Genomic DNA, 25,172 nt, shown 5'->3' on the forward strand with positions numbered 1-25,172 from the left:
GTTACTACAGGTGGGTCTCGAGCTCGCGTGCACATGGTGTGGCCAGTGGTGAAAGTGTCCAGAAGGCCGGCATGTGGATTGCGTGATCACTACATGTGCTAGGCCCTGATTGGTTATGTGTTTTTAACTCATGTGGCATCTGACTGTACAGTGTTTTTTGAAGTTCGCCTATCCTCTCTGGTCATGTGTTCTTTATTGAGGACAATCTCCCCTGACCATTGTGATGTCGCTGCGCCTATCTGTGGAATCAATCAAGAATTTTCTGCCCATGTGTTGGCCTGCCAGCTATGCACCCTCCCACCTGTGACCCATCAATGTGTGTCAAGGTAGATGTGAAGTTTGGGATGGGTGATTTTATTAATAGGGATGATAGTTCATTTTTATCGATAAATTAATCAATATCCAAATTAACAAGCCAACGATCTCTCTCTCACAACAGCAGTCCATACCGACATCAGAATCTTTTCTGTCTGTGCAAAACCATATCGGCATTGAATACAATATATATGCAATTGGTACAGTGTCTCTTTCATTAAATGGAAGGTAGGTATATCCTGATGCACAGCAATGATACGGTTCACCAGGTTTGTGGTGTTGACACTTGTGTGTAAGTGTTTTGAAGCTAGCATGTCAGCTTGTAATGAATGCAGCATGTGTGTGTGTGTTCACCGGCTCAGTGTGTGCTTGAAAAATCTGGATGAATCAAGTTGTTGAATGGTTTAACCTGTTCTGCATAATTTGGAATGTATGTTCTGCCACAATTTAGGAATCCTAATATGGATTGAAGTTTCTTTGATGAGTTTGGTGGTTGTGAAAGCGCACATTACTCTAAGAAGTGTGCCACAATGCTTTTGCCTTCACTTGATAGCTTGTATCCCAGAAAGAGGACATTGAGATGGTCAATTTGATTTTTTAAAGTTGAATTTGTAGCCCATGTGAGCAAATTTCCAGCACTATGCGATCTACTTTTGTCAAGTGTGTAGTAAGGTCATCATCTGTGAAATAAAGGCCATCGACATAGAGCAATGCATGGTTGTAAAACTGTTGTAAAAGTTCTGTAACCTGCGCTGAAAACAATCTAGGGCTGTTTCTATACCCTTGGGTAAATTACAGAACTGCTTTTGAAAACCCAGAGTGCTGAAGTTGGTCAAATACCTGCTTTCAGGCGCTATAGTTTGGCACAAAAATCCATTTGAGATATTTAGTGTAGTTTTGTATTTTTTTACACACTATATTGTTCATTAGTACTGCGACCAAGTCTCGCTGTATCTGGGTATTCTCACTTAAGTCCGACGTCAAGGCTTCTCCGAGAGCCAAGGCCCCACTCTACTGCTGGTTCCCCAGGGTGGTCTGGCTGACCACACTCCGGGGAGAGGAAAGTCTGACGAGGGGACAGGGCAGCTCCCAGAGAAAGTATTTAAAAATCAGACACCCAGATCCCTGCATCCAATGTCAATCGGGACGGGTTCCAGTCACCAAGTCAAAAGGTCCCCATTCTCCGCCATCCGGCCTGGGACCCATGTTTCCTTCATGGCATGCATTCCAACAACGTCGCCTTAGGGTTAGTAGTTTTCACTCACAGGAGGCCCATTTCAGTTCTAAATTGCAGCTGTCTTCAGTAGCAGGGACCAGGATGCTCATCTTCATGGGATGTTGTAAACCCTTCAAACTCCACAGCACACACACAAAGTAGATAATCGGAAAGTTATCCACATGGCATCAAGTCAGTTGGAGGTTCAACAGGTTGACCAGGCTTCCCTGAATTGCTGAGGCAGTCCAGGTTTATCCTCCTCACCTGCAGACTTTGTCAAACATTTTGGTACAAAGCCATGGGTTTTCTAAATTTTTTTCCAGCCCTGTTTTTTGGGTTTTTTCTCAATTTCCAAAGTCTGACTACTGTGCCACACACCTCCACAATATCGACAAAAGCATGCCAGTTCATTAGTAGATCCTAGCCACAAGCCAGGGATAGGAGACCCAAATGTGTTGAAAGGCAGCAGGATATGGTCCAAGGGAGAGGGGGGGATCCCCAATGTCCACTGCAGCTTCAGGCAGAGGTAGGACACCGGATGTCCTTGCCTCCATAATAGACATAGCGACTAACAGACACTAAAAGCGTTCCATGCACCATCCGGAAAAAGCAGTAGGCCCGACCTTGGTCACCACAAGACATAATGGACAGGGGTAAAATGGGGGCCACAGAGTACCCTCCAATCCCCTCTGTCTCATGCCAATGAAGTAGTAGGTCATGGGAGACCATGTAAAAACACCCAAAACTAATTAAAACAGCCAAAAAGGGAAGGTCACATTGCACACCACATGCCACAGACACCGCTGGCAGTCTTGAGCCTGCAATATGTTTGGTCGTGCCCTGAGCACAGCGAAGCATATTATGACTTTCCCCACTGCCAGCAGTCTCATGGAGTTTCTTCCTCCATGAACCTGCTGGTGGAGAGGGAAGGGAGTGGGCCCTCTTGTCCCTGTGCACAGGGGGCATCCAGGGGGCACATGTTGTGCCCCCCTTTAGTTTTGCACTCCTAGTTCCTAAATTGTGGAACTATTACATGGCCTGCTTAGAAGGAGGCACAACGACTAACAATGGGATGGCAAAATTCCTTCAGCTAATCAATTGACAAACTTCACCCAAACCTATATCATCTTTGGGAAATATTAAAGACGGAGCAAAGATTTCCAATAAAGGAGACTTGTACATTCACTGTCAGGTAGCCTGAACCCACATACATCCAAAAAGAGTAAAGAAATGTCTGAAAGACTATTGGGACAAATTCAACAATTTTCGTTGTTGATGGCTTCAGGCAACTAGGACAGTATGGATACGTATTACATTCCTAATACTAACTAATATTTCCCTAAAATACTTGCATTTTTTAACAATTCTATGCAATTCAATTGGTATTTTTCACATTTTGACCAAATTATCATTCATTTGAATTCCTGCCTGGAGCTGTCTTCTTTCTTCAGCTCTTCAACATCTACATGGATCCCCTTGCCACCATCGTCAGACATGGACTCAGCATGGTATCCTATGCCGACGACACCCAGCTCATCCTCTCCCTCACAGAGAACCCTGAAGACACCAGACTCAGCTTCCTGGAAGGAATAAAAGACGTTGCAGCTTGGATAAACAGGAGCTGTCTGAAGCTCGACTTGGAGAAGACAGAAGTCCTTGACCTTAGACCCACCCCCTCACCCTGGACAACACTTGGTGCCCCACTGCCCTTGGCACCACCCCTATCCCCACGGACCATGGCCAGAACCTCGGCATCATACCCGACTCCTCCTTCACCATGTTTCGCCAGATCAACGCCGTCGCCCCACTTGCTTCCACACCCTGCGCATCCTTCGCAAGACTTTCAAGTGGATTCCCCAGAAGCAAGAAAGACCGTCACCCACACACTCATAACTAGCAGACTGGACTAGGGGACTGCCCTCTACACTGGAATCAACAAACTCCAGACCATCCAGGACACCACGGCCAGACTCGTCCTCGGTATCCCGCAACATGAGCACATCACCCAACACCTGCGAGACCTCCACTGGCTCCCCGTCGGGAGGAGAGTAACCTTCTAGCTACTCAACCACACCTACAAATCTCTCGACAACAGTGGACCCAAATACCTCAACGAAAGAGTCTCCTTCCACGTACCCAAAAGAAACCTACGGTCCGCCGACCTCAGCCTAGTGGAAACTCTGTGCAGCCGCAGAACTAGAGTAGGTGGAAGAGCCTTCTCCTACCTCACAGCCAAGTCCTGGAATGAGCTCCCAGTCAACATCAGACGCTCCCCTACTCTGCACATCTTCAGGAAGAGCCTCAAGACCTGGCTTTTCGGCTAAATCGGAGCTGCACCCTCGCCCCCAACATTTTGAGACCCTGGGTGAGTAACGCGCTACTCAATTCCCTGATTGATTGATTGATTGATTGAGGGCTCACGGTGTGATAACAAGTGGCAGCTCAGCTCAGCACCAATTACCGGATTTACGATTTTTTATTTTAACCTGCATGGGAATGGAAATAGGAAATGCCAGATAATACTATCTAGCATCTCACTACCTTCCTCCTGTACCTTACAATAGACCTACCAACCTATATACTTGGTAATGTAAAAAAATTGTTCTTACCTGACCGCAGCTCTTCCTCTCTTCCGATTTTGACTGCATCGCTTCACTGACTGTAGAAACATGCGTATAACTGCGAACATCAAACTGAAAAGTAAAAATAGAAAAGGGACAATATTTGCCATCGAACTTTATGGTAAACATTATAAAATGGTTTAAAAAATATGTTACTTATTACAATAAATGTGTTTATATTTTTCTAAAATATGTTATATTATTAACTATTTTTGTACATTATTTTGTTATTTTTATACTATGTTTAAATACATCATCTAAATATTAAACCTTTGTTTTACAGTTACATTTTTTCAAATAATGTGCTAAAATGTAATTTTGAAAAATACATTTAGTAAATTATTAAATAATATTTTAGAAATCCAATCTGATATATATGTATATAATAAAAAAATTAACATCAACATTTTTTACTTAAATTAATTTGTTTTAATTAATAATATTCAACTACTACAATTAATACCAACATATTAATACACTTCCACAACAAATACACCTATATCCCTACATCCCACTCCTAAATGCAAATTTTATAATTTATAGGTTTTTAATTTTAATATTAAAATTATTTTTACTAAATTCCAAATATTACATATTAATACTAAAGTGTTAAAATGAATACCTGAGTATTAATACCCTTCACTATATAAGAAGAGGGGGGACACAGGGAGCTAGAGTGGGGAAATTGCCCCATGAGAATCGGTCTGTGGGTTACTTGAGACTGTTACTCGAGAAATCAGGGCCTGCTGCAGCAGGGAGTACTAGTCTTTAATTTATCCTCATTAGTGGCACTAGATTATACTTGGTCATTGGATTCTTTGTTCTCTCTCTAAAACTTCACTAATTGGTCATGAAGAAGTGCTGTGGATCTCCTCCAGAGACCGCGCAGAAGCGTGAAACATGTTGACCCAAAGTATATTCATTAGAGATATACTACATAAGTAGCTAGAGAGGGACATAATACCCCTCACAGCAGCACCACATTTTTTGTATTTTTAACAATAACAGAAGGATCACTTCTTTAAAAAATGTCTTCTATACCCCCTCCAGTAATTTTTTAGACCTCACATTTAGGACTTCACTGCCACTTACCCCCCACATAGCTTTATCAAAATATCTCTAAAAAAGTAACCCTTCGGGGGACCCATAGGGCATTGCATTGCTGGCCTGACGAGGAGCACAAGCCCAATGATGAAGCATGACATCCTTCGGGGGATGTGAGGACATCATGATAAGGACACACTGTCCCCCACTGAAGGAATAGTGGAACAACCCTAGTTAGTCTTATTCTACTCTTCCTTTCTAATAGGAACAGTAACTCCCGTTTGATTATTATTAATACACTTCCCACCCCAAACACCTAAATCCATTGCATCCCAGCCCTAAAAATTATTAAACAAGATTAATATCAATACTAAAGTATTAAAATTAATACACTGCCCCACCCAATATCCCTATTTCCTTTACATTCCATCCCTAATTTCTAATTTTTAAATATTATTAAATATTTTAAGAATTAAAAATATCATTAATTTAACACAATTGCAATTAATAAATATTAATGCTACAGCACTAAACATAATACCTGAGTATTATTATTATTTTTTTTTTTTTTTTTTTTTTTAAATTTTCAACAAACCTTTATTCAGCGGGAAGAAACAACACACAGCTTTTATGCCTACAACCATCATGTGGCCGGCAGCGGAGTATTAAAAATGAAAGGTGGCCGTGTACACAGCTGTCCGCCTACAACCCGCTTAGGGCCGGCAGCGTGATAAGAATCTTTGACATATGTGATGGCAGTTAAGGGGATGGCAGTAGTCTGTGTTTCGCGTAGCCTGTATTTAATCAGTGAACAGAGGAACATGTGTAACGTGTCTTTGATAAATAATGCATCATAGTCCAGTGGTAGACCCATAGGTGTCGAGAGCGCTATGTACTGGAAAAACATCACCCATCACCCCTACACAACAGATGAGTGGGCTGTGTTCGCACCTGGCCAACCCGTCAGTCTCCTACTAGAGTGGCAGTACACCAGACATGAGTGAGATAAACGGTCAACCTGCCCCTAGCGGAACAACCCTTCGGGCCCTTCACCGTAGTGGAAGTAGTAGGTTAGGGTCTGAGCAATAAACTACAGGGGGCCATGTCACGTCTGTGGATGTGATAACAGATAGGTTGTGAGAGGGCCCCAAATATCTACCGGTCTGGATGCTGAGGGCAATAGTTCTGCATATCTAAGCAGGGTATCCTGGCACTGTACCATGTCTTGGATCCAATCTTTGAATTTAGGGGCTCTGCCTCTCCCCCACCTACAAGCGATAAGTCTCTTCGCTATAAGAAGAGCGGTTGTGGTGAACCTGCGAACCGATCTCTTGGCGTTTTTGGTGTAGCCTAGAAGTGCCTGTGTTGGAGACGGAGTCATAGGGATATCAATCATTTCCGAGATGCCAGCGTATACCTTACACCAATAGTCGGCGATTTCCCGGCAGTTCCAGGCCATGTGCAAAAAATCCGCCGCAGGTGAGCGGCAGCGCCAACAGAGATCATCCTCCCGCAGGCCCACCCTACACATGTGGGCGGGAGTGCAATACAGCCGATGTAGAAACCTGTAGTGAATAATCCTGAATCTACTGCTGGAGGAGATCTGCTCAGTCTGTAGGCAGCAAAAGCTCCAGAGGTCGTCGTCAAGGGGTACCCCTAGTTCTGCTTCCCACTTTGTGCGTGCCTTACAGGGTTCTAGGTCTGGTGTATCGCGTAGTGTGTGATAGAGCTTGGAGACTGCGTGTGCTGGAGTGGTAGCCTGTAGCAATTGGTGTAAAGGGTCTAAAGTAGGTGGTTCATCTGGAAATCCCTCCGTAAGTGCACGAATACCACTGCGGAGTCGAATGTAGAGAAATGTGTCCATTGGGGTAGGTGTGCTGTCGGCTAAGATATGCGTCAGCGAGCGAAACTGTCCGTTTGTATAGAGATCTCCCCAGGTCTTAATGTGAAGTTTGTCTATAAATTTCTGAAATAATCGTTCCTGTAGGACGGGTAACTTAGGGTGGTACGCCAGGGGGAGTGGTGGGGAATATATGAAGGACGTGCGGAGTGTTTTTGCGATATACCGCCATGCTAGGACTGAAGAGGAAACCGTGGTATGGTGTGCGCACCTTGTCTCTGGTGCACTAAATATGGCACCTTCCAATGGGATGGGATCCGCCAGCCAATGTTCTACCGCTATCTGTGGCATGAAGGGGGTGGGGTGGAACCAATGATAGACATAGTGCGCCTGAGCGCTATAATAGTAGAGCTCAAACTCTGGTAAATCAAATCCACCTTGCGCGAATGGGCGAGTTAAAACGTCCCAGCTCAGACGTGGTCGTCTCCCCCCCCAGACTAGACGAATAAGCTCTGAGCGCAAGCGTTGGAAAAAAGATTTGCCCGGATAATATGGGATATTTAAGAAGAGGTAGAGGAGTTTGGGAAGTACCACCATCTTTATGAGCGAGGCACGACCCGCAAAAGAAAGCGGCAGCGTGATCCATCTGGTCACACAAGTCTGAATATGTTCGAATGTGCGGCCGTAATTCATTCGCATCAATTCTTCCCGATCCCGAGAGAGCAGTATGCCTAAATATCGTACCTCATCGTCGCACCATTTCAGTGGATAATCAAGTTGGAACGGCCGAGCAGCCATAGTGAGCGGGAATATAGTGGATTTTCCCCAATTAATGTGGATACCGGACATGTGCGCGAACCTAATGAATTCCCTCAAGATAGGGTTAAGGTTAGCAGCAGGGTCGCGGAGATACAGCGTGATGTCATCCGCGTACAATGATATGAGCACCTCTCGCTGCAAGCAGCGCAGGGCCTTGTCCCTGTGATGCTGTCGGAGTCTAGCAGCCAACGGCTCCATCGCTATGGCGAACAGAAGTGGGGATAGGGGGCACCCCTGACGTGTCCCTCTCGATATAGCAAGGGCTTCGGATATCCGACCGTTCACCACCACCCGAGCTACCGGCCGATTATAAAGGATATCTATCCACCGCGTGAATCCGATCGGCAGTCCCATGTTGCGCAGGATACATTGGAGATAGTCCCATTCCAGGGAGTCAAATGCCTTAGTGGCGTCCAAAAAGACTGCCACCAGTGGCAATTCAGGGTCTACATACTGCAAGATGGAGAAGAGGGTCCGGAGGTTGTGGGAGGTAGCCCTGCCTGGGACAAATCCCGCTTGATCTGACAACACCAGACCTCCCAGTATCAGCTGCATTCGGTTAGCCAATACTTTGGTCAGAATCTTGGCATCACAGTTGATTAAGGAGAGGGGGCGGTAAGAGTCGCAGTATTGAGGGGGTTTCCCGGGTTTTAGCAGGGAGGTAATCAGAGCTTCCTGCATTGATGGTGGGAGCGCCCCGGTTTCGTGAGCCTCCACATAAACCTCGCGCAGTAGTGGTGCCAGGATATCTACATAGGCTTTGTAGAAATCCATGGGGAAGCCATCCAGGCCGGGGGCCTTACCCGGCGCCATCTGTCCAATTGCGTCTCTAATTTCCTCCAGGCTTATGGGCTCTGCCAGGAACTCCCGCTGCCGGTCCGAAAGCCATCCCAATGTGAGTTCCCTCAGATAGTCATCTATATCGAGATTACCCACTCTGGTGGTAGAGTATAGGGTCGAGTAGTGTGCAGTGAAGGCATCAAGGAGCGATTTAGTGTCCCGCAAAGGTGACCCCTCTACGCTTTCCAGCTCCAATACAAAATTTGAGCTCCGAGGAGGGCGGACCACTCCCGCCAGGAATCTCCCGGGGCGCTCTCCCTCCCCATAAGCCCTCGCCGTGAAGTATTTACCCCTGAAGTTAACCTCTCTCTCCGCGGTAGATTTGTAGTCCGACAACGCCGTCCTGTATTGTGCTTGCGTATCCGAGTTAGTGGCAAAATCGGGTTGAGTTTCTAGTGCATGCAATGTAGTTTCCAAGTCGTGCAGTGTGGTACGTAAGGCTCGCAGCACTCCTGAGCCCTTGGAGATACAAATACCCCGCATTGTGACCTTCAGCGCCTCCCATAGGGTGGCGACTCGTTCTACTGACCCTTTGTTATGCGACAGGAAGTCCTCAATGTCTTGACACAGCTCGGTGCGGAACAGTTCATCAAGTAAAATGTTGGGTTGGAGGCGCCAGGAGGGCGACCTCCCCATCACGTCAGGTAAGCGGAATTTAGCCAGCACCGGGGAGTGGTCAGAGAACGTACGACTTACATGTTGTACTGTGACCAGAGAGGGAGCTAAATTTCTGGAAGTGAATAGGTAATCCAGTCTGGCCCATGTGGCGCGTGCCGTATTCCAGTGTGTGCCCTCCTTCCGCGTCGGATGCAAATGTCGCCACGTATCTATGATGTCCTGTGTATTACAAAGGTCGCGTAAATATCTGTGTGTGTTGGTGTAGTGCAAGGTAGAGGGATTGGATCTATCGAGCTCAGGGTTAAGCACTGCGTTAAAGTCGCCCCCCTATATGAGGTGCGTGGATCCCACTTCCCCAATTCTGTTCCAGAGAGCAATGAAACTACTAGGGTCATCCCAGTTAGGGCCATAGGAGCAGGCCAGAGTGATGGTGTCCATTCCTATCCTTCCCCAAGCCATACAATATCGTCCTTCCCGGTCAGCTACCTCGCCCAGGGGAATGTAGGGGACTCCTCTTTTTATCAGAATAGCGGTGCCTCTCGCATAGGACGAGTAGGGCGCAAAGGTAGAGTGGGCCGCCCACCTGGCGGCGAATGTGCTACTACGACGGGGATCCATATGGGTCTCTTGTAGGAAGACTACCTGTACCTTCAATCTATCCAACGCTCCTAATATGTGTCGTCGCTTCCTTGGATCTCCCAGGCCTCTAACATTCCAAGTGATAGTCGAGAGGAGCCCTCCCCCATCTATGTCAGTGTTGACGGGGCTACCCATGTCCGTAGATAGTGGAAGAATAGGTCAGGGAGCATACCACGTTATTCCCTTCTTTATGCCACTGGAGGTCAAAGATGTCGGCTGGTACAACAATACGATGCATGTTCACTTCCCCAGAACTGAATTCAACAAAAACAAATACAACCCCCTGAAAACCACCCCGCCCACCCACACCGACATCCCAATCATGTCGAGCATCACCCCCACCCCATAGAAACTCACAATACCAAGTCATTACCCTACTGGGGAACACCCAATTGGGGGACACAAGGGGTCCGGACCTGCCTTCCACCTCCCCCAATATTTCACCCGCTGTCCGCCAGACACTTTAGCCAGCGACAGGTGCGGGAAGGGGAGGGAAATGCCGGGGCGAGGTCATAGTTAAGGAACAGCTGGGAAACCCATAAAGGCTGCAGAGTTCAGTTAGCGGCGGTCCACCACGCGAGGACCAGGGCACTTACCAAAGTGCGCCACAATCGCCCAGGCCCGAGGCCACGGCGTGTGCGGAAGCAACACTGGAGGAACTTGATGGGCCCAAGTAACGACCACAATACCTTTAATCAATCCAGTGCAGAAGTGGGCGATCTGGAACCAGATCTCTCCGAAGGGGGCCCGGTCGTTCCTCTGGGGCCCCGGTAGTCTTTAAGAAAGAGTTCCACTTGAGAAGGGTCTTGAAAAACGTGAGGTTTGCCATGATGGACCACCCTTAGGCGAGCCGGGTACAGCATGGAGTATTGAAGTCCGCTTTGGATCAGGCGTTTCTTAACCGCTCCAAATTTGCGACGCGCATCCTGCACTGATTGTGTAAAGTCTGGGAAAAAGGAGAGTGTAGTGTTTTCAAATTGTACAGGTTGTTTCTCCCGGGCTAGACGAAGTAGAGTATCGCGATCCCTATAGTTGAGAAAGCGGATGCCGATGGGTCGTGGGGGAGCTCCAGGCACTGGACGAGGGCCCAGGGTGCGGTGGGCACGTTCAACCACCAACTGCGGAGAGAAGGCGGCCGCGCCAAATAGATCGGTCAGAAGCTTTTCAATGAAGAGTTCCATTTTGCCTACAGGTGTAGATTCCGCCAGACCAATGAGGCGCACGTTATTGCGGCGCGACCTCGCTTCCAAATCCTCATTTTTGTCGGCGATTACCTTCAGTAGCCTCTCCATTTGCGTTACTTTGACGGAAGTGTCCGTCGCCCCATCTTCCAGCCCAGAAATTCTCTGCTCTGCCTCCTTAACGCGCTCCTCTTGTTGGTCGAGCCTATGTACTACAGAGTCTAGGCGTCGAGACATTCCGTCAATTTTTGTGTCAATGGAGGTGAGGCTAGTTTGCATGTTAAGCAGGAGCGCTCTCCAGTCCACTTCCGCATCATCTCCTCCCTCAGAATCGCCGTCTCCCGGTGGCAGATCGCGGTTCTTTTTTTCTTTTTTTTTTTGAGTTTCGAAAGGGAGTCGGGATTGCTTGGTGTCTGTTTTCCCCATTATATCCAGGTATCTGGGACAAGGCCCCCCCCGGTCACTAGGAAGGGGATCGCACTCTGGAGAAGTTGGGATCACGGTGTGTATCCGGGCAATGAGTGCCCACGGCTCCACTCGCAGTGCGCGAAGAAGGTGAAGGGCTCGATGTCACCGGCACGGGGGGACCACCCCACAGAGAGCGCCTAGCCCAGGATGATCGATCTTCTAACGGCGCACATCTGAGGGGACAGCAGTTAGTAGTGGTGGGGCCGAAAGGCCTGCAGCTTCCTTAACCGCAAGCAATACGCTGTGCCCGGGGGCCAGTCTGCGACAGTCCTCCCCCCCCGCTGGACACCGGGAGGTATGTGTTGGCGGTATTTGCGGGAGCAGCTCTCCTCAGTGGAACAGGAGGGGGGGGAAAAGGGGGGGGTATGTGCTATCGGGGTTCGTGCCGTTCAGCACCTCCAGGGGCAGCCACGGGCAGGTGTCGCACCTCCCCCCCTCCTGTCTAGGAACGCAGAGATCCGGCAAGTGTCGTCCGCCATGCAGCTCCGAGTCCCCAGCAGCGTCCCAGTATGGTACCACCTTACCGGCCCCACCGCAGGTCCGCCGCAGTAGTCGGAAGGTCCGTCTTCAGCGCCAGCCACCTCTCGCCGTTTTACGTCCGCCTCCGTGCACCGCGGCCTTCCGTCCACGTGTAGGCCGCGGCGTCGCGTAGATATGCACGCCGGGTTCCACGCTCCGGCAAGGCCACAGCAGCTGCCGCTGGATCTTTCGGCAACAATTACTCCCGTTCCACCAGGCAGATCGGCCCCAGACTCGCCACAAGTATTCACCTCCGCCAGCTGAACACTCGACGTTGGTAAGAAGTTTGTTTCCTCAGTGTAGGATGGACTAGTGGAGTAATAGCTCGCCCGGCTGGCGAGAGCCTCACAGGTGTGCGGCCATTACAGTCCGGCGCCCTCTAGCACCCTTCATAATACCTGAGTATTAATACACCTCAACTCAATACCCCTCAATTGCTAGCATCCGTCCCTAAATACAAATTTTTCACTTTTATAAAATGTTTAAACATTGTAACTTATCATTAATGTAAAACAATTAACATTAATGACTATTAATACTAATGCATTACAATTAATACCTGAGTGTTAATACACTTCCCCACCCAATACCTCTATATCCCTTACATACCATCCCTAAAACCTATTATCATTACAAAATACATAAAAAATATTAATGCAATTAATTTTTACTAAATACCTATAACATATACTTACTTATATACTTACCCATTTGCTTACATATTCGTGGTAATAACACTAGTGAGAAAAACACATAAGTATTAATTACACCAGTAGTAGGAACATGTAGTAGGAACATGCACGGTAATAACACTAGTTGTAAAACACATAAGTACTAACAACACTAGTAGTACAAAACATGTGTGGTAATGACACCAGTTGTAAAACACATAATTAGTAGGGCGGAGTTTGAGGAGTTCTGATCTGTGAAGTGCTGAAAAAACTCTGCTGTGTCCGGGGAGTTCCACAAGCTGCGGAGTGTGGTAAGTTGTGCTGCTTGCACTGATTTGTAGCACCAGGAGTTTGTCCTGTGCTGTAAAATCACTGTGAACTGCACAATGCCAGAGGGCGCTGCTTCTTTCTGTCACTCGATTAGATATTCTACTGAATCGGCAGCTTCCTCAATGCGCACAACAGATTTTTCAACTCAAGCGGTCACGACCTGCTGCGACCGCCAGCATTGAGAAATCTCACCCGGAGGAGGTCAAGCATGCGATTTTTTTCACTTGCACTCATCAATTTAACTTAAGCCAGGCGAGCAAAATTCTTTGCCCACCCCTAGTAATAACACTAATGGTAAATGGTCCGACTGGCGGATTAAACATTTCTGTATTGTTCTGGCAGTAGATCACCAGCTGCGCCAGGGAACTGCTGTTTCCTGGCAGTGGCACGGCATATGGGCAATACAATATGCTGAGCAAGACTGACACAGTCCCCCATGCATATTTCAAGTTCCTCTATCGCCAGCCTTTTCAAGACAGTGAACCCACCACAAAAAGGCTGATGGTGGGGTAACATATGGGGCCCTACAGGTCTCACATGCCCCCCGCCATGGGGATGCATTCAGGGGGACACTTCATGTGCCCCGTTTTATGCTTGCACCCCCAATTCCAGCATGGCATGGATTTCGCAGTCCATCCCATGCTGGAACATTTTTGCCATTCCCATTGCAGTGCCCTTTTTCAAGGCACAACCGTGGGCATGCAGTAGGCACAGACCGGCTTTACTTATCCCAAGAGGTAGTCCCCGAAAAAGCAAAATGCCGTCTCCACTTATTTCTATGCAGGGACAAAATCTAACCCAACAAGTAAGAAACCCACAGGGAAGTTGTAATTTTGACTCAATATGAAACCAACCCAATGGCTTTATGCCTTTTCAACAAACCTAGTGATATCCAAACCACTCTGGACAGGATGCACAGAAAGTGCACAATAGGGGAGGCTACTGTTTGGCCCAGAGAATTCCCAGAGAAGAGATTCTTGAGCAAGCAAAACCGCCAACTCCTTGTCCAAACACATCTACCAACCTCTATTTGTGGTACAAGGGTGGTCCTTAGCAAATCTAGGGCAGTCTTCTCTAAAAACAAGTGGACCCTCAACATGGAGTTCCTGTGTGGGGCTGCTCAGCTCGAGGATAGGAAGGAGAATAAGTCACATGGGAGAGGGCTGAATGAGAGCATGACCATGAAATCTGTGATACCGGGGTGGGTGCATACCTTTGACTAGAAGGCAATGGGCAATCCCTAATTGTATAGAAATTTACACTGTATTCCTTGTGATTCAGAGGTAAAGGAACGCTTCCAATGGGCATGAATGAAAACTGCAGAACAATCATGCATATTTCAGGTATGCAATGGGGCACCTATACGCTGATGGATTTCTACTGCCAGTGCAGCGAGTTTGACTACATCCAGCTCATCCCTTGATGACGTGGACTCTGTTCCCTAAACACCATGCACACCCTGACTATGGTCATTCCTAGAGAAGAACTATCTGAGCAGTGCCAGCACCCATTGAGGAATAAAACAACTTTACTGTACCAGGCTCAGGAGAAAAGAACTGCAGACTATCTTGGCTGGGCTCAGTTCCAGGGCATTCCCGACTCAGAATGTAAACTGACACACAAGTTTCAGCAGGAGGGTAGATGCCATTTGTCACTCTGCGGACAAAAGCCAAGCTCGCTGGTTGCAAATAGCCAAGTGGGAAATTTTTTAAATGATGACTATCACTGAGCTCAGCCTTATTTCAATCAAGGAAGAGCAGCAAGCAATTTGACTCATGGTAATGCAGCATCGATATGTTTTGTACTTGATGACTGCGATGGAGGGAGGGGTGTGTGCCAAGATCGGAGCTGCCTGCTGCGCCTTATTATGCAGACAATGGGGCATTGACACTTGCCATACAAGCACTGCATCATTTACAAAGAGACATTTGTGAGGAGGGAGGTGCCCCTGATCAGGAGGGGTTTTGAATTGGTTCTCTTGGCCTCCTCCGATGGATCAATGGTTTGTGCAGATTGCTATTTCCAGTTTTCATTGTGCTCCTGCCTTTGTGCAGGTCTGTACAATGGGGGACTACCTGCTGTAAAGACACAGTCCTAAAAATGGGTACAATTCAAGTAACTAGGAAGTTAGTAATTGTTGAGAGTGATCACTTAAAGCAACATATCCCCAGTAAAGTAACTGCCGAAAGCTATATGGTCAGATATTGTAGTTGACAAATCAACTAGCGGGGGGAATGTTGATATTGAAAAAGTTGATGTTATTAGGAAACTGATACATTCATGTATAAGAACAAAATTGCATCATTATTGACGAATTTGCCCATTGTGAACTCCACATTAACCCTGACTCACAATACGTAGTTAGGCAGGCTCTGAGACCTAGGCCTGAGGTCACTGATTGATAAGTCACAAGTGGGGTGGCACTTAGCCGGCAGACAAATGCACATGCAGAAAATCCAAGGTCAGTCTCACAGATAGGCGCAGTGACACCACATTTGTCCAGGGAGATTGTCCCCAATAAAGCACACATGGCCAGAAGTGTATGCGCGCTCCTACACCCTAAAGTCAGATGCCACATGAGTTAGGAACATATAGCCAATCAGGACAGAGTGCACGCAGTGATCAGAATGTTTCAACAAAAGGTTGAGGCCCACCTGTACTTTCTATTATTCAATTAATTTATGACTTCAAAGGCAGCAGCTACATTCCTTACTTTGCATGGACCTCCGGACGTACTTGATTGCCTACGATCAACTTTATATAAAGAGATTGCAGACCGATTGTAAATTGAAACAGTTCTCAGACCATCTTTACCTGTAACAGATCTCCCGGCTGCATTGTTTATTTAAACAAACTATTCCTGTTTTGTTAAACGCCTCTTGTTTTTTCCCAAGTATTTCATGTTCAAACAACATGGACATCCCTCATGTTGGTGCGAATGAACTAGATGAGCTGGAATTCTGACATGCAGTGACTTCACAGTATCAGCTGAGTGCTCCTTTTTGTAAACAAAGAAGTGTTTCTGTATATATCAATGGCACCAATGTGGTCATGCTGCAGCCCCTGTCAGGCCAGGTTGTTTATTCTTGTTGGATAGTGTTGTCACCTACCGGATAATAACATAAATATTATATGTCAAAAAGTCACTGTGTGTAAGAGAGAAGGCAACTTAAGAGATGTGAGCATGTAAATGGCAGCATTTCTATCCGAGCCTATACTGACTACGGGACAATTAGTGTCCCCTTAACAGAGCTGACTTCAAAGAAGCAGCCCAGACATGTGATCTGGACAGAGGCCTGTCAGAAAGTCTTTGAAGTTCATAGTGTAGACAGATGCTTCTGAGCAAGGCGTAGTGAGGATCTTTGCACAGATTATGAGAAGGACATGTACAAACGGGTAGCCTTCATTATCAGTAGTTTACTTCCATGGGAACCGAGGTACAGTGCGATTGAGAGGGAGGCCTTTGCTGGGGTCTGGGCACGGAAGAAGCAGAGACCATTTCTGTTTGGGACTCACTCTTGGCTTCAGACAGACCACGGACCATCTGATAGCTCATACACATAAGGGGTTAAAATCCCAAACTGTTGAGGTGGCCTATCTCCCTACAGGGAATGGACTTTTTGGTGGAACATCGTCCTGGGTCAGACAAAGCCATGCAGATGATCTTTTCAGGTTCTTCTGCCATAGTGATGAAAACTCCAAGGAGTGGGGTAGTTCTCCAAACTTTCAACTGGGGGGGACGTATGTTGGACCTATTATCCTTAGGATGGAACTCCCACCAACTGTCTGCCTTTTCCTCCATTTTTTCTGACCTTGATTTTGCTTGTCTTAGGACTCTGAGCACTTTATCACTGCTAACTAGTGCTAACGAGGTGTGGTCTCTCTCATAAACATGGTAATATCGGCTTATACCCAAATAGGATTTTTAATTTACTTGTAAGTCCATAGTAAAGTGATGCTATATGTGCCCAGGGCCTGTTAATAAAATACTACTAGTGGCCTGCAGCATTGATTGTAAAACCCACTCAAGTAGCCCTTTAAACACGTCTTAGGCCTGACATTGAAGAGCCTGTGTGTATAGTTTAAACTGCCATTTTGACCAGGCAAAATAAAGTTCTTACCAGCTCTTGCCAGGCCCAAACCTTCTTTTTTAATACATATATGTCACTCATAGGGCAGAGTGCAATGTATATAAATAGTACATGTACTTTTAAGTTTTACATATCCTGGTAGTGAAAAACTCTGAAATGTGTTTTTCACTACTGCAAGGCCTATCCCTCCCATAGGATAACATTGGAGTTGCCTTATTACATTTTATATGTGTAATTTCCAAATTGGAAGAACTAACTATTTCAAGTTTGGTGTCACTGGAATCACAATTTAAAAAGCTAATTTATGGTAAAGTCAGAATTTAAATTGCCATTCTGAAAATACCCCTTTTAGGAAGTTGGCATTTTCTAGTCTTGCCTGCAGCCTGTCTCTGGTCACATGACTGGGTGTGGTTGGCAGTTGGGCTTTGGGTATTCCTCTTAGACAGCCACACACAATGGAAGCTTAGGTGTGATTGGTTAGGCCATCACTGGCAGGATGGGAGGGAGAAGCTGGGCCCAGTCTCACTTACACCAGAATAGGCTATATTCTGTCTCCACAAAAAAACCTGCATACCCCGTATAATTAGTCTGAAGTGAGGGCAGGAAAGGCAGAATGCCAGGTGACTTCAAAGGGAAACATCCAGGAGCTTCTCCCTCCCACTTCAAAGGCATAACTTGGTATAAATACTTGACCTCAGACACCACCACTTCATTACACTTCTGGACTTGAGCATACTCTGCCTGAAAGGACTGCTGTGCTGCTAAAGGACTGTCAGTCTGCTGGACTGAATTCTGCTGGACTCCTGATTTGCTATGTTGACCTGTTGCATACTGCCTTCTTGCCTGGATGAGAAGTCCTGGACCTAGATCTCTGTCTTGAACCTAGAACCAAGAGTGACTTTAAGTGCTAATTGGCTGGCCTCCTGCTCTGAAGCCTCAGGTTCGTAACAGGCTTCCAACAACCTTGCATCTGCACCTGGACTCTCCTTTGTGTGAGTCTACTCAGCCAAGTGGAGCTGCCCCATGAATTAGACTACAAGGTGCTTTAACAGTCTCTGTGGATCTAGCGAAACTGATTCATCTGCTTTGCTGAGTAGCACAACCCCGATCAGAACTGACGCATTTCATCTACTGCAGGGATTGGACCCGTGGCAAAGGCTTGCATCACGGCCTCAACCTGCATCACCTTCAGTGCCACTTCTGTACAACACATCCTCAGTGCAGGCCCTCGCATGTAATTGCTGTACCATCCAAAAGTAAAGAAAGCAAACTGGGAGGTGCAATAGAGAAATATGTTTCTGTTTTGCAGGTGCTAATGAAAGAGGCTTACCTAAATATCACATGGGTCAAGTGATGAATTGCTATTGAAGGCCAAGATAATACAATAGAGAAAGAAAAGCCAGTGGGTGATATTAAGAATGAGACACTTCTTAAAGGATTATTAATTGTATTGTAGTGTTTTACTTGTGGGAATGCTGATTAAAAATTGTGTTGCATAATACATTTTAATTGTTATGGCCAGTTTGGCTGAAAACAATAAAAGATTGACATTGAGAATGAGACGTGCATGTAGAACTGATTATAGGGTTGCTAAGACCAGAATGTTAATATCCCCACTAGAAATGCTGAAGTCAAATGAGGAAATGAGGAATCCTGCACCATGTACAGTTGTGCAACCATATGTTCAATCCATAACCTCAGTCAAAAATAAAGCTTCACATTAGTTATTAAAAAAGTTAAAGTCCTGAAAGCTAAGGTGTAACTATAGACATGCTACGTGGACATGAGGGGCCACAGAAATTGGTAGTAAATGGAGTTTTATTATGCTAACTTTGAAGGGTGCTAGCGGGGCCAATATGTTAATGGCTTTTACATCTCCAGGCACCAGCAGGTGATAGTTCTCCTGCCAACACTGCTGTTTCACCAGCAACACCGAAGTAACCAACAACACCAGAGACACCACAAACATACCTTTGCTCAGCACACCAACCGAGACCCCCAGGGCACAACTACATTGAATTCTACTTAACACACATTCGCTCGGCAAACAGGCTATGGGGATCTTGAACATGATCTCATCCGTCACCCCGGACGTAATCTTCCATTACAGAGACCTGGCTGAACCCTGCCTCTGCACCAGATATCGCCATCTCTATACCCAAAGGCTACAAGATAAAAAACCGTGACCGAATCAACAAACATCGAGGTAGAATTGCAATCATCTACAAGGACACCATTTGCTGCACAACCTAATCAGACAACCCGACCCTGATAATGGAGTATGCCAATTTCCAACTTCACACAGATTGGAAAAGCACCGTCAGAGGAACCCTTGCTTATAGACCACAGAGCCACCCCCAGCTTCCCCAAAGCCATTCCTGACCTCATTGCCCTGATCGCCATTGTTGGAAAGTGGATTATTAGTAGTGGTAAATATGCATCTACCACTGGCAATAATGCCACTAACACAAAATAGGGCTCAGAATAGATCACAGAAAATTATTCTCATACTTAACCCTTGGTTGCTTGGCTGCGAGCAGGCAGGCTTCACTTCAAAGACAGGTATGTAAAGGAATTAAAAACACCAATTTAGTAAATATTTGAAACACAGCACACAATAAAAGCCAAACACTAATTTATAAAACTAGGATATATTTTTTTTTGTACAATGACAACAAAATGAAAAAAACTAATGTAGGGTATAGAATTTTGCAATATGTAGCACATAGAAACCTATATCGCCAATTCGAACATCTGGTCACTCTAGGCCGACCACGATGTAGCCCTGCGTGGGTATACTTCACAATAGGGCTTGGTGAAAGTTTTTACCTTCTGACTTAGAAACTTTTCAGGAGCTTTTCTTTCCGGGGTCCCTCGAAGCTCTCAGCCAGTCTGAATTCGGTGAGGGTTCACAGGCTTGCCATGTGACAAGCTCCCAGTCAAACTTATGTAAGTCAAACCTTCAGAGCTTTCCAACAGGACGAACCAGAGATCCAGGCCAGCTCGCAGTTGAAGGTGGGCGGCCTGACTCTTGCAGTTGGTCCCGGTCACCTTTTCCATATTCCGACTTACAGACTTTTATGGAGCTTTTTCTCCTAGGGTACCTTGATGCTCTTCACTAGGCTAAATTCAGTGAGGGTTCGCTGGCTTGGGTTTCGACCAACTCCCGGTCAAACTCTGGAAGTTGGACTTTAGGAGCTCTTCAGCGGGATGAACCTGGAGGGCAGGCCAGCTCGCAGTTGAGGGTCTTCGGCTTGGCTAGCAAGTTTGAGTCAATCCACTCATGGAGCTGTTTTCAAAGTTGCTCTAAAGTTTTCCAAACTACTGGAACTTCTTCCTGAAGTTCCTTTGAGGGTTCCAAAGTGTCCAAAACTTACTCCAAGGGTTTGGAAGCTCCAAGGTGGTCCTTGAAACATTGGGACTTCAATTCCCATAATCCACTTGGAAAAACCCTTACAAATCCACTGGTAGTACACCAGGCTGGGGATTCTTGGTGGTGAGGTCTAGGTGAGCTCTTTTAGCCTGTAGCTTTTAGGGAGTCCACTCTTTAGTCCATTTTGAAAGAGGGTCGATCCACAGGGCTGTAGTTCCAGATTGTGCAGCTGGTGCAGTCAGTCAGAGTGGAGGGCCTGGTTAGGGCAAATCAAACTTCCATCATGGACCCTTCCTATTTCCTTTGTTTCAGGCAGCAGATCTGAGAGGCACTGCCCCACTCAGATACTTATTAAGTGTTCTCTGGGTTCACACAGGAGGGTTTACTGCCCAATGAGGTGCAGGGCAACACCGTAGAACATGACCATTTCCTCCAAAGTGTGGCACAATGGTCTCCCAGGAAGCACTCTTTCACCAGAATTCAATATTGCTGAAGTCTGATCAGAGAGGCAAGAGCGGGTTAAACCAACCTCCGGGTTGGCTCAGCTCCATACACTCCCTCCCCCTGGCCTCTATGAATTCCTTCCTTAAGCCTGCCACCTGGCTGGGTTCAGAGGATAGTGGCATAAAATTAAACTGGCTTCTTCTCCCTGTCTCCTCCTTGTTTTATAGATCATTGTGTTTGACCCCTCCCCCTTGCTCTTGGTTTCCTTTGCAGCAGAACCCTCTTCTCCCAGAATGGTTCTTTCACACCTAGGGCTACTTATTACCTCATCAAAGTAGCCTGACTAATCCACTTAACTCTGACCAAACAGTGCAGATCACTGGAAGGCTGAATTTTGGCTTACATGCAAAAAAATCTCATAACATCTTGTCTGTATATTTTAGGATACATTCAACAATAGCATATTGTTGGATTTATCAATACCATTCTAGTAAGTCCTTGAATTATATTTGTGCCGGGTTTCCTGGCAGGAATTGTTAATTAATAACTTCTTGCTATGTTAACCTATGTGGCAGGGCTCTGCGGTGAGAAAGATGAATTGGGCTATTTCTCCAGCCCCAGGACTTTATAAAACTTTTTTTATAAGTGCCCTCCCTATATCTACAGTACCCCCACCCCTGAAACACCTTGGGGAGACTTTAGGGGTTCTGAATATGTAAAGATATTGCAGATACTCTCTCCACAGTGCTCCTACCACAAAAATCGATTTTGGGAAGCATTTTACTACAATGTGGGAAGTGAAATGTGCAATTTCACTAAACATAATGAGAATGAGTATACCTATTTTACAAGGGTCCTCCTTATAAATACCTGACCCCTCCCCACCACTTGGACAACTAGGGGAGATTCTGGGGGTACCTAATATGCCAAAATATTGTAGTTTACTCATTTTTAAGTGCCCCAAATACCAAAGATGTGTTTGGGCACAATTTACATGTTGAAAGCAGTCCTGCAACACAGGGTTGATTTTACACAGACCTTAGGCCTCAGCAGTGCACACATGCATGTGCAGAAAGGGCTGTTGGCCTCTAAAAAGCCATGCCATAATATATAATAGGGACTTAAAGGTAGTTTGCACCCCTCTGCCCTATTATGTACTAGGGCCTCAGATGGGAGGTCATTGTAATTATAGGGGTACCCTAACCCATAGTGTACCCTAGTGTATGTAGGTATTTTTTTCACTATATTCTAAGTGTATTTTCAGCATAGCACTGGGCCTGGTTAGTCAAAGCCCAGGGACAGTCATAGTCAGTTACCCCAAGTACCAGTCAGCAGAAAATAGGGGTACCCATGGCACAAGAATGACTTTGCAACTGCAACAGTCATCCATTCCTAGCACAACATCTTCCTAGGAGATTATAACTTTCACCTCAACGATGGCACCAACAAAACTAACCTCCTAGAAAGCATTAGAACCATCAGCTCAAACATCCTGTCACTGACCTCACCCACATCGCAGGATGCATGTTCGACCCTATTTTTAAGTCCAGCCACAGATTCAATTACAACCACGTTTCACAGCTCACCTGGACAGACTATTTCAGTGTCCACTTCACCATCTCAGGATCTACCAACACAGACACCGCACCACTCATCTCCATGTATAGAAACTGGAAAAGGATATCAGAAGACCAATGGAACAAAACTCTCAACTCCCACCTCCCAGAACCAACATCCAACCTGAACTAGGCTGTAAAGAAGTACTCACAGTGGATCACAGAATGCGCCACCACAATTGAATCCAAAGTACTAGCCATAAGACCCAGCGGGTTCACTGGCCTAGCTGCAATTCACCAAACACAACTGCCAACAACTAGAAAGGAAGTGGCATATTAGTAACAAGACGCTTGGTGGTCTGCTGAACTCGGCCCTTTCCCTGCACTGCCATACCACGCCCATAACCTGGGCATCATCTTGGAAATGCAAAGTTATCTATACAGAAACAAGTAAAGGCAGTCTCCTCTGACTGCTTCCACACAATACGCATGCTCTGTAAGATTTTCAGGAGGCTTCCAATCAACACCAGAAGGACCGTCACTCAGGCCCTCATCAACTGAATGCTGGACTACGGGAACTCTCTCTCCCTGGGAATCACTGCACGCCTCCTAAAGAGACTACAGACAATTCAAAACTCAGCTGCAACACTCATCCGCGACCTCCCCAGATTAACCCACATCACCCTTCATCTCAAGAAGCTACACTGGCTACTGATCCAGAAAAAATGCCAGTTCAAAATGGTGACCCACACATACAAAGCACTGCACAATGGAGGACCAGCATACATCAACAAACAAATGACCTCCAACCAACCGACCAGACACCTGCAATCTGCCACCCTCTTCCTCAAAGGCACCCCCTGGATCTACTAAGCAAACAGACGCTGCTTCTCTCACCTGCCGGCCAATGCCTAGAATGACCTTCCTCTTCGCTTTAGGACTACCTCATCCCTCGGGGAGTTCAGGAAAGTAGTCAAGACCAGGTTGTTTGAATAAACAGAGCACCTCGTAGCAGCTGGCAACTCCAGCACCTTTAGAGACTCATGGGCGATTTGACGAGCTTTAAACATCCTGATTGATTGATTGATACATCTATTGCCCAAATAAATTGTACAAATATGTAAGTGAATCCATTAGGATACTTCTTGTGTTCAAAATATTTTATAAGAATTTTTGATAATAGAAAACACACAATACAAAAAAGAGCTCCTAAAAGGTACAAACGGTAAACTATTAAAACAATATGGCTATAGATAAACATTCTAATATATAAATAAGAGTTCAAAATGATATTATAAAGTACCTGCAAAACAAAATCTTATCACTGCAATGAAAAATAAAAAGGACAACAGCATCAATTTATAGCAACAGTTTACAGAGCTGCTAAGCTAAAAGTGAAACCCCAGCATATATAGTCATACCTAAACTAGTACATACTAATGATTTAACATTAAATAACCATCAATTGATTTCCTAAAAATTAAATAGTTCAGATTATTATGAATAATACCAGATAATGTCAAATTAGCTCCCCGTTTTGTGAAGATTATCCTAGCCCACCATGCATGAACTGATACTGAAGGGGAATCTTTCCAATTAGTAGTAATGATCTTTACAGCTACGGAAATTAAGAAATCAAAAGGTTTGGTGTTCAGTAGGGGCATTTTAGTGGTGAGAGAAGATGATTTGCAAGTAACTATTGTATATGATAAGCATCTAATACATTCAGTATAAGAGTTATCATTTGCCAAACTTCATCCCAAAACTTCTTAACAATATGACAATCATAAAACATATGTCTTAATAAACGTGTATTTAAAGAACAATTCCAACAAGTGGAAGAATTTAAACGTTTTGCATTATATAATTTTAAGGGGGTTCAAAAACAATTAAAAAGTATAAAATAATTAGTTTGATATAATGATACAGGCAACCAACCCAAAACAGAAATCAACCAAATCTTCCTCCATGTGTCCAAAGATAAAGACAAATGTAATTTTGCATTCGAAAAGGTAGAAAGAAAATGTGTATTACCCCCATCAGAATCATTTAACTGTTTATATAATAATGACACTACATAGGAACAAGACGCAATTGTTAGGAGATATACTTCTGAATCAGAAAAAACTATGGAAGGGAAACCATTCGGGAAAGTGTCAAGAATAAAGTTTCAGAGCAATTCACATTTAACAATATCTGATGGTTGCAAATGAAATCTTTGTTTCAGGTCCTCCAAACTTAAAAAGGTATTATTATAATAAAATGTCTTTAAAATAAAAAATGCCGACTCTTATCCATAAAATCCCAAAATGTATGTGACAAACTAATTTTAATGATGGATTGGACCACAGCAGCATTAAGTTTGATGTGTTAGAAATAGAACATTTGAAAACAAAATCTAAATTGTGTAAAATCAATTTAGTAGATTTCAACATTACTGATTTCTTTAAAAAAGCAGAAGAATTGGACTTTGTAAGTAAAGCAGCTAGAGCACGGTTACTCATAGTACGGCTGTGGGCCGCCAGCGGCCCGGCAAGCCTTTCTTGGCGGCCCGCGCAGACATCGTACCGGTGTTTTAAAAAAAAAC

This window comes from Triturus cristatus, chromosome 3_1 (genome assembly GCF_964204655.1).
Source record: "Triturus cristatus chromosome 3_1, aTriCri1.1, whole genome shotgun sequence".
Lineage (NCBI taxonomy): Eukaryota > Metazoa > Chordata > Amphibia > Caudata > Salamandridae > Triturus > Triturus cristatus.